This window comes from Otolemur garnettii, unplaced genomic scaffold, assembly GCF_000181295.1.
Source record: "Otolemur garnettii isolate 467f Iridium unplaced genomic scaffold, OtoGar3 scaffold00013, whole genome shotgun sequence".
NCBI lineage: Eukaryota > Metazoa > Chordata > Mammalia > Primates > Galagidae > Otolemur > Otolemur garnettii.
This window is the reverse complement of record NW_003852408.1, coordinates 5,209,687-5,222,919: the sequence shown is the minus strand read 5'-3', so window position 1 is coordinate 5,222,919 and position 13,233 is coordinate 5,209,687. Positions and strand designations below refer to the sequence as shown.

The window sequence follows — 13,233 nt, the reverse complement described above, 5'->3', positions numbered from 1 at the left end:
TCTGGTGCCAGCTATTAAGCTAATAATTTTTTCTTCATTTATTTTCTTGGAGGTAATGGGATGGAGGAATACAAAAAAAATCATTGGATATAGGCAGTGAAAGTAGCCCATGGAATACAATGGAAGGAGGAAACAGGCATTTCAGAGACAGCTTGGAGGGGATTTGATGATAGCATGGGTAGGAGTGAGGGGCGAGTGACGAAAGAGAGTCTAAGGGTTTTTGTTAGAGACAGGGTTATTTGAATAATATTTCCTTTCAGATTAAATGCACTGGAAGGTGAGGAGACAGTGTTTTCTTCAGAGGGATGAGACAGGAAGAGGATGAAGGAAGATCAAAATTTTCAGGAAAATTGTAGGGATGGGGCGGAAGACATTGCATGGGTTGAATGAGCCCTTGGGAGAAAGTGGCATCAAGTATAGAATAATATTGGGAGAAGTTTGATACTAAATCAGTCACAGACTGTCAAGATCAAATAAACTTAGGGTTAAATAATTTAGTTGTCCTCAACTTGGGAAGGGAAGGGGTAGGTATCAGAATTTTTTAGGGGGAGTCATAAAATATATGTTTTGTTTCAAACTAACTATCCACAATCAAAATTATACCCATTTATTTACTGGAATGACCAAGTCAACAGGGATGGAGGGATAAAGGTGAGAAAAAGGGTATGAATGGCAAAGTAACAGGAGCAACAGAAAATGAACACAATAAATGGAAAGTGAAACAAAATGATGGTTTGAGTATGAAATGTCCGGAAAATAAGGCAACCTATCTGCTGCTGGGATTCCCTGCCCCCTGAATGGGGAAGGTTCATTCCCAGGTCCATGGTTAATGCCATCGCTTCTGCATCTGGAGGGGAGCACAAGAACAGAACGGCTGGCAGGGGAGACTCTAAAGAAGGACTGCTGCTTCTGATGGCACATTGAAGACTCCTGCTCCTCCTGCATCTGCCATGACTGTGGAAGGACTGCAGGGGATGACAGCAGAGGCGAGAGTCCCAGCTAAGACTAAGTCCCCAGCTAAGAGGAGCTGGGGCACTCTTTCTCAGCAAGTGCTCTTGGGTGCAGGTGACAGCTGATGGTGTTGGAATTTCCAGTGGTAGGGGCTGAGGGGGCCACTTGAAATCTATTGCTCCCATGAAAGCTGTACTTTATGGCAAACCTCCTGCAAGGCCATCAACTTTGTAAGAGCTCAAGCAGAAATCTTCAAGATTCCAAATTGCTGTTTCAGTTTCATCTGGCATACTGCTGCTCCTGTGTCCAACAGTCCAGAGACCCCCGGGGCTGAGAAACTAACAACGCTCATTTGAGGAGACAGTTCTGATGCTGTGCTCAGGGAGGATTTTTATGATGTGTTGTAACAGATAGGAGGAAGCTAAGAAGTGGAGCTGCGGATATTCCTTCCCACCTTTCACACCTCCTCAAAGTAACCTTCCCCAACCACCCTGTTATCAGTGTCCCTTATAACACCTTGCACCATCCTTCGTAGAAATTATCACCAGTTATGTAAACTTGGTTTTTATAAAGTTTTTCTCAACTAGAAGATAGACTTAAAGAGGCAGATCCCGTTCTATCACTGCATACCCAGATTCTTTCAAAGTCCTGGCACAGCAGATCATCAATAAGGAATTGATAAGTGGAGAATGACCACGTCAGAGATGGACATGTGGAGATAGAGAAGTGACCCTATCAATTGTCCCATTTTGGCCAAATTCTGTTTTAAAATGTTTAAAATTTTTAATTATTCTGGGTATGTAAAAGCTTCATGTATTTATAGGGTGCATGTGATGTTTCAATACAGACATGCAATGTCTATTAATCAAGTTGGGGTAATTGCAAATCCATGACCCTCAGCCATTTGTCATTTCTTTGTGTTAGTAACAGTCCAGTCCACTCTTCTAGTTACTATAAAGCAGACCCTAACTTACTGTTGATTATGGTTTCTTTGCTATGACATTAACTATTGTTCATTCTGCCTCCTGTGGTGTTTGGAGGCCCGTCTAGCCCAGTGTGGCTGGGAGCCATGATATAATGAATCCTGGCACGATCTGATGGCAGCACTTTCCCTGGGCACTGACCTAGCAATTCTCATCTTTTTGACTCGAGAGCCTCTTAAGTGTTTCTTTTCCAGTTTGAAAGAGAACAAGAGAATAAAGTAAATAAGCCAGAAAATGTTCTTTTCTCCCCAAGAAGTCTTATATGAAACATGAGCATAAGCCTAAGGAAATCTAGGAAGAAATGCAGTCAGTAAAAACGTATAGAGCATTGACAAGTGTGCCGTCAACCAATCATCAGACGGCTTTGAAGTAGGAGTGGACAGAATTGCCTTGACACTCCTTGCGGCTGGTATTGGGAAAGCCTTTTTTGGTTTGAATGGATGAATGTGAATATATTTATGCATATTTTCAGGTGGGTTGACGTACCATGTTTCTGAGTGTAGCCTGGATGGTTCCCAGGGCTGAGAAAGAAATAAAATCCTGAATCATCAGTGCTTGAAAAGGCACATCTGACGTGTTCAGTGGACTGAGAGTTGCTCTGAGTATCTCCACTTGACAACCTAGTGTGTGCTCTCAGAGGCCACCGCACAATGGGAAGGCAGGCAACACTGAGAGAAACTGACTTGGCTTCACCTCCTGCTTCTTTCTTTAAAGTCCTCTTGTACCATGAATGAAGAATATGTTCTGATGTTCTCTATTAAGTATTCTATAATATCTTAAAAGAACATATTGCTAGGCAGGGTGTGACAGCTCATGCCTGTAATCTCAGCACTCTGGGAGCCCAAGGCAGGAGGACCCCTTGACCTCAGGAGTTCAAGACCAGTATGAGCAGGAGGAAGACTCCATTTCTACTAAAAATAGAAAAAAAAAATAGCCAGGCATTGTGGCAGGCTCCTGTAGTCCCAAGTGACTTGGGAGGCAGGAGGATCGCTTGAACTCAGGAGTTTGAGGTTGGTGTGAGCCTCAAACACTCTAGCCTGGGAAACAGAGTGAGACTCTGTCTTAAATCATGCTTTAGGTAATGAATATAAAAGACATTTTGTATTCATATAACTCTAGTCTATTATGAACTCCAAATACCTTGACATCACTGAACTAATATTTTTACTGAGTACAGTAGGCAATAAAACCCTCAGATGCTCAGCAAAACTGAAGCAGAATCATGTCTTTCAAACTCTACTCTTTTCTAGTGTTCTCCATTTCTACATACTTACCTGAAGTTCAAACTTACAACTTGTTTTATTTATAGCTTGAGAAAATACTTGAATGTCTATGTAAGTAATAAATGTCAGAGTGAGTCCATGGCCTCCAAGGCGTGTGTACCCAGGGCCATTGAAGTGAGAAAGGAGGAGAGGGACGTTTGAACAAAGATTTGAAGGTGTTAGAGGCAGGAGGGGGATGCATGGGGGACACGTGGAAGGTGGTAAGGTGGGGAAAGGATTCCAGGTAGGGAACAAGTAGCCTTTGTCAAGGCTTTGTGAGGGGGGCCTAAGTGCATTTACGAAATTGAAAGGAAGAGGGGTCAGAGCGTGAGGAGTCACAAAAGAAAGGTGGACACTGAGGCCAGGGGGATGAGCAGGTTCCAGATTATGCTGGGCTGCGTAGATGACTGCAATGACCTCCTCTTCATCCTGGACACAGTGGGAAGCCAATGGGAAGAAAGACCCCAGATTGCTAGAGGTGGACATAGTCATGCAGGCAGTTTCTGTTGCCTGCACGCTCCTCTCCTCCCCAGTCCCAATACCCACCAACGATCAGTCTCATTCCTTGTCCATCTTTGCAAGCGTCCTTAAACTACAGCCCACAGGCCACATGCAGCCTGCCTAGGACATTTATCCGGCTTGCTGGGTGTTTCTGCTGCCGCTGCCTGTCCTACTTAGCAGCTGACTCATCCCAGGGCCCTCAGTCCGGCCCTCCAACAGTCTGAGGGACAGTGAACTGGCCCCTGTTAAAAAGTTTGGGGACCCCTGACAGAGTCGCTGAGCTAGGCCTACTAACTACCTGCTTCAGAGCCTCATTCCCTGTGACCAGGCGCAGAAGCCTCCAGTTGACATCCCTGACTCCAGCTCCCCCGTTCCAGCCCACTGGATACCCTGCTGCTCCCAGACTAACAAGCTTCCCTTTTTTCCTGACTGCCTCCAGCACATTATCTCACTATACATGTGTTATGTTACACTTTGCGTCCTTTAATCCTCACATGTATTATACCATTGCATGCACATTGTACCACACATAATGGCATTTAATCTTCATAACCCCCAGTTAAGATAGAAATGATCATTTTTCTGTACTTTGCTTGTGAACTCTGCACCTTAAACTCTGATTAAACCAGACCAATGGTGTTTCCTGAACATGCCCAGGAAACATGAGCTCCTGCTCTGCGCACTGGTGGCACTGCTGATGGGACCTGTTGCTGGTGCCCTGGACTCCACTCCCGAAGTAGACCACGCATTCAGTCTTAATTTTTTTGCAATTTTTGGCTGGGGCTGGGTTTGAACCTGCCGCCTCCGGCATATGGGGTCGGCGCCCTACTCCTTTGAGCCACAGGCGCTGCCCCATGCATTCAGTCTTTAACTTAATGGGCTGGCTACTTAAATGCCTCCCCTGGTAGACTTTCTAGTGCTCTGTTTCCCTTAGCATTTGTTAATAAGAGCAGCTGTGTAAGCCTGGTCACGTTTATATAGTAACAAATTAAAGTTATTTTTTAGCAATTTATGAGTTACCAAATAGAAGGATTTTCTTATTCACTTACATTTTTTTTTTTTTCATTTTACATTTACACAGAGGAAAAGCTCACTTTGCTTTTGGGGAACAGTTCTACATATGTGAGGTTGACTCATGCATAGATCCTTACAACAACCAGTGCACGCAGAGTGGTCCTAACACTCCAGAGAATTCTCTGGTGCTGGTCCTTTGTAGGCAGACCCTCTCCCTACTCGTAACCCCAGCAATCACTGATCTTTTTTCTGTTTGCATATTTTGCCCTTTTCTGAGTGGCATAGATGTGGGATTGTATGGTGTGTATCCACTGAAGCCTGGGATTTTTCACTCGGCCAATTGCACTTGAGCTGAGTTCCTGTCGTGTGGACCCGTGGCAGTCCCTCTTTGTTGCCATGTATTATCTCCAGCTAAGGCTGGACCATGCTGACTTTATCCGCTCAGTCATTTATCCACTCTGGGCACTGCATAAACTCTCATTCCACCTCCAACTCCCAAATACCTGGGAGTGGGGTTGTTGGGCCGTGCGATAGGCGTGTGCTTCACTTCCAAGAAACTGCACACTGTTTACCAGACCGGCTATCACATTTCTAATCCCCTGATTATTCACTTTGTAGTTTTTTTCCATGTACTTGTTGAAAAAAAATGCTCTTCACAGACATTTTCTAAATTGATTTTTACAAGCGGAGAGGCTCAGGTGTGGTCATGGTCTTGCCGAGGAAGCTGCCTGTGCCAGCGAACTATGCCAGGCACACTGCAACGGCTGGTATCACGGGAGCCACAGAGGAAGACAAAGATAATTTTTTTCCCCTGAAAAACAGAATCTTAAGATAGTCTAGGAAATACAGGTTTGTTATTTGCTACCCTGTGCTCCTAATCCTGTTCTAGATGATATGAAACTTAAAATACAGCAAAAAGCATTTGTTCAGATGCTACTATGTGGAATGGATGGTAAATTTTATCTTATCAAAATAGACTAGCATTTAGCACAAACGTGGAATATTAAGATACAGAATATGGGATCTTTTCCTTCGGTGAGTTTGTTTGGCTGATCTTAGTGTCGATAATGTAGGCTGATAATTATAGCAACAGCAGTAATAAGCTTTGTGATTTACTGAGTGTATGTACCTTAGCTCACTAACTCCCAATAACAACTAGACAAACTTGGCACGGACACCGTACTTACATATACATGAGGATACTGAGGGGCAGAGAACTTAACTAATTTCCCAGGATCACAAGGTCAATGAACAGGAGAATTAAAAACTTGAAGATAGGGAGGAGCCTGTGGCTCAAAAGGGTAGGGCGCTGGCCCCATATGCCGGAGGTGGCAGGTTCAAACCCAGCCCTGGCCAAACAAACAAACAAACAAACAACAACAACAAAAAACTTGAAGACAATTCTGGTGCCATAGTTTTTAACCACTATATCAGCGTGCCTGCTCTCTGAGAAAGGATCCCCAAAGTAAACAACCAGATTAAAAAGGACCAAGGTGAAGTTTCTAAATTTCCTTTGACTACAGCAGACTGTCTAAGTTTGTATTCAACACGGATACATGGCCCCGTCTGATAAAATTTATTAAAATTTTAAAATGGGAAATTATTAGACATAAAAGACAACAAAATCACCATTTCTTTTCATTGACTCAGGATGATAATTCACTCAGGGTTTGCTAAAATTGTGATCAGTGACCAAACTCATTTTTTACACTTAAAAACAATAATCCTGAGGCTTTCTTTTCCCCTGCCTTTTGCCTGATTGTATTTAAACAACGAAATAATCATTACTTAGAAATGTGAAAATAATACTGTTTCTTGGGTTTAAAGTGGACAAATGCATTTTACTGAGTGAAGGAGCATAGTCTTAAAAGGTCTCAATGTTTTTAACTTGATTAAGAATTGGATACATTCTCATGTTTACTTTCTAGTAACCAAATAGTGGTAGGTTTTCCCCACCCCTTTTTAATCATGATGCTGAGAGGAATTTGATATTTACTTCCATGATTTTGACATATTTGCAGTCAAATTCCTGACAGTTGTTGAGGATTTTCACTCTAAGAGGCATCTGATGTTGGGTTCAATTGGTGTTTTGAAAAAAGTCCCCAAAAGCCTGATCAGGGAGCCTTGATGGAAGGACAGAGCTTGGGAGAGGCACTCCCCAGGGAGATAGGAAGAGGTGGGGGTCTTCCTGGGAAGAAGCAAACTTCAGGGGGTGCCTGGGTGACTGAGAGGCCCAGGGAAGAAAGAGACCTACAAGAGAAACACGTGAAAGGGGACGGCAGCTGATTCAACTCTAAGAGGACACAGGTGAAGCTGGTGGCAAAGGCTCCGTGAATCCACCAGGATTTGGGGCCACCTTGAGACTTCTGAGACACTTGGATGCCCCATTTTCAGACGTGTGCTTCCCTTTCTTAGGGCTAAACCTGCTCCGTAACCACACGATGGGGCTAAGAAGAGCAGCTGGGCTCTGTTGATTCGAGGTACGTGTGTGCACATTCTGCGTACTAGTGGGACTCTCTGTTTCACCCATTCCTTAGTAAATAAGAGGTTACGATATGAGACTGGAAAATGATTTTTGCTTGGCAGGTGATAGCTGCAATATTTGGGCTGAAGTATTTATGCTCTGATTACTCAAGAATTAATTTTTTGGGGCGGGGGGAGGAACAGCATCAGCTGTGGCCACTACAAAAAACATACCCCACAAAACCCCAAAGCAATACAAAACTATTTTCTTGAGAAACTAAAAGATCTAGTGATTGCACCTCGACTCCCCCCATCAGCCAGTTCCTTTCAGAGGTAACAAATGGGCAATCTCAGCTTAAAATCAGCTACTATACAGCCTGGAAAATGTTTAGTGGGGAAAGAACTGTTTGAAGTTAAATCAAGGTGATACTGAACAAGGGGGTGATTCCACATAAATAATATGGATTTCTGGCTTTTTTTAAAAATAGGAAACTCTGGGTACAATGAGCCCATGAACAGGATGGCTGTTCCCAGACTTCCTTATACGTGGCATGGGCCCCCCTGCTCCCCATAGTCTCTGGCACTTCCTGTACACCCTGGATACTGTAGTTTAACAGAAAATGCCTTTTGTCATCATTTTTGCACAGTAATTTATTTTTGATAGAGAAATGTGGTACATGTCTGTGTATCACGTTACTATTAAAAATAGAAAAATAAAAATGCCAAGACTGAGCGTTTTTTTTTTTTTTTCTAAATGAGTTTGTTTCTTTGTGAAAATGAATACTGGATCTGCCTATTTAATATTCTAAGTGCATCTATATTTAAAAAACAAAACAAAATCACAAAATAATATTATGCAACAGTCCATCCTAAATAATTATACAGGTAGAAAGAAAAAATGCATGATGAGACAATTGTTTTCTACAGAAAAAATGACATTTTAAGAGCATTTACTTTGGATGTGAATAAAATAACTGCTGCTTTTGTGAAATTATTTATGCTTTAGGGAAAATAACTTGCTTGGGCGATTGCTTTTTACAGATGGTAGGTTTATTTCATAAAGTTTCTTGAGTACAGCAGAAATTGTGTGTTCTAAACAGAAATAAGCTCTTACAAATAAAATTCTAGCAGAGAATACTCTTGCTTGGCAGGTTAAGATACTACTAAGATTTTGTTATTTAATTTATAAGGAAAATTATTTGTGGCATTTGCTAAAAGCACAGATAGATTTCTTTCTCTCTCTCATCACCCAATTAACTGTTTAACCATATTTGTTCTTGATGCCAATTTTTATTTAACCTAAGAACTTCTGGATATAGCACCTCTGATTACATAATGCCATAAAATGACTTATTTTGCATATTGAGAGAGGCTGAGTCCCTTACTGCAGACTGGTCAAAATTAGTAAAAGATGGTGTCACGGCTGTAGTTGGTATTAAAGTCAGATTTACTATGACATTAACATACACACTGGCAATGATTTTGCAAGAATGTAGAATTTTAGTTCATATGGTACATTACGAACTAGTTTTTGTTTCTGTCTTTTTTGGTTAAAATGTTATAACTGAGCAAGATGATGAACCTAGTCATTAAATCCATGAACTCAACATGCTCCTATAGCTTTCACTGAAGTATTATGACATTGTCGAATAACCTGGGAAGCAGTGCCAAGTTCAGGTGGCTTTGCTACGATGAAGGGCTGAAGAGAGTTTTAACTGTTGGAAAACATTGACTTATTCATGAATTCACGATTGCATTAAAGATTTGACTACTTTAATTGGCAGTATAACTTTAGGTCTAACCTGTAACCATAGTTATAGGAATGCATTATTTCATTTGTCTAGTCATTCTGAAATTAGATATTTGGAGATAAGATTTGGGAAGAAATCAACTGGTCCGTGTTTATATGTTAAGATGAGTTTCCCAAATGAAACTGAACTACATTCCCCGTGCTATGATGTTGAAGGTTGGGTTTTTAAAAAATCCGTGGTATTAAACTGCAAGTAAAATTATTTGATATTACCCAGCTCAATTTGTCTCCCTTTTAATATTTAAATTGAGGAGGAAGCACTACCAGCTGTGATTGCTGAAGTTCGCAATCTTAAGTACTGGAATCTAAAAATGATAACATTAGGATACCAGAATTCTATGACTTTCCTGGCATAGCTACCTTAATTATCAGAAGCAGGAATCTAGTCAGGGTTGGCAATACTTAATTTTGGGAGCAGCTGTTTCTATAATGGAAAGTAATAAAAGTAAACATTGTAACCAGCCAGAGGAATCCTGGCTGAACTTGGTACTGTGCCTTGTAAATTAAAATATTAAACTTGTCATTAACAAACATCATGTGTGTAGAAGAAAAGGTTTTAGACTTTTAGTTCCAGGTAAATTTTAATAAATCACAACATAACAATTTCAGAATGTGATTGTTTTTATTTTTTAGATGTTTGAAAATAATTTTTATAATTTTAAATATTTGAGTTTAAAATGGTATTTTCATTCCAGTGTATGGCACAGCTCTTGGGGCAGGACACAATTATAAGAGGGACTTTATCTAACAAATGCAATCAGTGTAGCCTGATTCTTTGTATCTTCAATGAATCCCAAATAATAAAAAACAAATAAAATAAGCATCATACATGTTTATATTATGTTAAATATATTTATCTCATTCGGTAAAAGTAAGCAGCAGAGAATTACATTTCTGCGAGATGCTGGCTTTACTTCTAGTGTATATATGGAGTCACTCAATTTACCTTTCTTGCCATTGGAGGCATTTGGATTTATTTTCCCTGATGCAGACATCAATTATAGCACAAAATCATTAAGAGAAAGGGTATTTAGGAAAAAGAAGGGGCCAATGAAGAATTCTTTAAAATGCAGGCGTAAGGCAGAGTAAGAGAATGGCCAAATGACACATTTGGCCAGAGAAGTAGTCAAGGAAACAGGAAAGTGTGGATGGGGGACAGTGAGGGAAGAGGCTGCAGGAAGAGGCAACCCACATGAGCCCTGAGCACCCCTGCAAGGTCTTGCGTGGGTCAGAAATGCAAGGCCCTCCCTGCTCTCCACCAGGGCCATTTCTCAGCTTTGTGTTTGCAGCAAGTAATCTTGAAGCATAAGGTACTTTCTGTTCCTCTCTCCCTCAACAAAGAACAGGTTCACTTAGGTTTGTTAAAAGACAGTAAACTCTCCAAGTCAGTATTTCTCAGCTGTGATGCATTGTCACCATGTGTGCCATATACCTGGGACCCCACTGCGTCACCGCTGTGGTTCTTGGGAGGCAAGGGAAACCAACACAACCACGCTGGCTTCGCTATTGCTGGCCCGAGAGGAATAAAGTCCTTTTTCTCTGTGCCAGGAGTCTTAAGTCTTTTGCCAACATTCACGAAACAGTCACAGACTAGCTTGAAAGTAGGATAAAATCTTAGATCCTTCATAATCTTTGACAGGAAGGAGGTACCAGCATTGCCAAGAGGTCAAGGAAGGTAAAGGTTAAAGAAAAGCCTGCTGGTTCTTGATAAACTTGGCAAAGAACAGTTTTCATGGAGTGCTGAGACTGAAGTTAATCGCTATGAGTTTAGTTGCTGCAGTGGAGACAGTGAGTCTAACTATTTTGAAAAGCTACCATGGAGTGCCAAGAGTAAGGTCTAAAACAGAAAATGGATTCCAAGGAGAATTCTAACTTCTTTCTGCTTTTTTTGTTATTTCATTGTGCCTGGCCCCCTTGGACTTCCCTGTTTGTGATTTTTTGCTTAGGTTTACTGCTGATGGTTTGTGCAAAATATGTGCTGTGTAACTCCGGGGGCACATCATTAACTTTCTAGTCATGGCAGAACGGTAGGGTCCTTGTCATCACTTTCTGCGGAGAGGCTGTACGAGGCTTTGAGGAAGGGCTGCCCTTTGGTTCTGAGACAAGGCTGCCTCAGGGCACTCTCTGAGCAAACCTGCCCCAAACTGTTGAGATAATTTTCTTCCCCTATACTCCACCAAATTATTGTGAGCCAACTATATACCGGAAATAGTGCCAGTGTAGTACATACGTTTGTGCAAAGACTTTCAGGTGGAATGTTTCAGGTGAGAGGGGCTAAGGAACAGTGGAGTGAAGCTTCAAATGACATTCTGTATTCCAGGAGACCCTTCTGGAATAGCTTCAAAGAGCATAATTCACAGCGGAGCTCAAATAACACCCCATTTGAGGCTAAAAAGCAATCAAAAACCTATGGAATTACTAGAAAGAAGGAGAGAGGTACTGTTACCTTTTTAAAATAATTACACAATTGAATCAGAGCCAGAGAAGCTCTCAATGGCTCTCTATTGCTTTCTCTTGTACTTTGCCCCCAACAGATTTTTTTCCCCAACAAAATATGGTTGGTTCTCCTGTTGAAATAGGCCTGTGTTCTGAAGCTTTAAAGAGTTGTGATCTCCGCGCCCAAGAACATCTGACCTCTTGCTTGGCCACAGGTCACATCCTTTCTGGACCTTCCATCCTTGTCTTTCTCTCTCAGGTCTCACCTTGACACAACATAATTCATTTTCTGGAAAATGGTAATTTTAAGTTTATCCTCTTTTAAAAAGGTTATTCGATTACCCTCTGTCCCCTTTCCCAGTCAAGCTGTTTGATGCAAAGTTCCTCTTCACCTTCCAGAGAGAACTGACATCAGAGCAGCCAAAGTCCCCCACATCCCCAGACACGTGGGGCAGAGCTGCCAGGGCCCCCGCGTCCCCAGACACGTGGGGCAGAGCTGCCAGGGCCCCCGCGTCCCCAGCCATGTGGGGCAGTGAAGCAGGCACAGGGCTGCGGTGAGCAAACCGTCTCCTGGTTGCACATTGCTCAGACAGTGGCAAATCACGCTCATTACAGTTTCCACGTGAAAGGAGACACATTTCTCAGCTAGTTAGAGCTGTTTGGAGCAAAAAGAACATCCTTTCCTGTATAATAAATTTTCATTACAGCGCAAACTTATCAGAGCAGATAATCTTTTAAAGTTTGCCTACTGTTTTTAGCATTCTTTTAAACTGAGCTAGCAAATGGAAGGGGATAACGCTTCCGAGACCGTCAATGTGTTTTGATGCGCTGGTGTCCGTGACGCTTCCCTTCCTTCCTTTATTCACCCGTTCTGCTTCATTATGTTTCTTCCTTAATGCAAAACACCCAGGACTGTTTTTCTTTACTTGCTTCGAAAATTCATCTCCACACAAGGACTCTAAAAGTGCAAATCACAAGAAGGTATGTAGAAAGACTCAACAACCTTGGCTTTTTTCCTAGTAGTATGACATCAAGGCCAAAGACCATTCTACTTCTCTGCTTCAGCACAGAGGCAAAAAGAATTAAGAGAGGGTGAGAGCATTGGCATCTTCTGTCTGAGACTACGGAAGTCTCAGTTATCTGAATGCCATTAGCTCACTGGTGCCTGCTTGAAATATTGACAGGTGCCCTCCATCTCTATAAAAATAGGTCCATTTATTAAAATTGGTGAAAGCACAATATCAAGCTCCTGGTTTACAAAACATAAAATTATACAGAGCCTGCACAAGTTGTTCTAGAATCTGGAAATGGGAGTACTTCATTTAATGTGTTCTACTAGAATCATCTTGACTTGTACGTTGGTAGGCCTTCCTGAGGGATGAGCCAGTCAGATGTCAGGCAGACAATTAGACAAGCAGAATCTCACTCTGTCAGCTGGCATGGAGCTAAGGGCCTCTGGTTTAGAGCTGTGAGTAAATTTGACTTCCATCAGGAATCCCAGTTTTCAGTGTCAAATGAGCACTTATGCATGTCTCTGATGTGTCTTTTTTATATACCGGGGAGAAGGTAAGATTTCATATAAAAAATTCTGTTGTCAAAAATAACAACAACAACTACAAAGAGACTTTTCCAGGGTTGTAAGTGCATTATTTACAATATACATGAATATTCACTAAAATGTCAACCTTAGTTATTAAATATACAGTTGATCCCTTGTACCCATATGTTCCCTATCACATATTCAACCAACTGTGGATGGAAAATACCAAAGAAAATAAAAACTAAGAAGTCCTAACCAGAGCCATTAGATAAG

At 41.6% G+C, this 13,233-nt stretch overlaps 1 protein-coding gene across 1 annotated transcript in view; it reads right to left on the bottom strand.

Annotated features, from left to right (window-relative positions):
* The window catches only part of SPHKAP (SPHK1 interactor, AKAP domain containing), a 149,432-nt gene that overhangs the window by 50,754 nt on the left and 85,445 nt on the right, over nt 1–13,233 (bottom strand). The gene's annotated exons all lie outside the window — the stretch shown is intronic.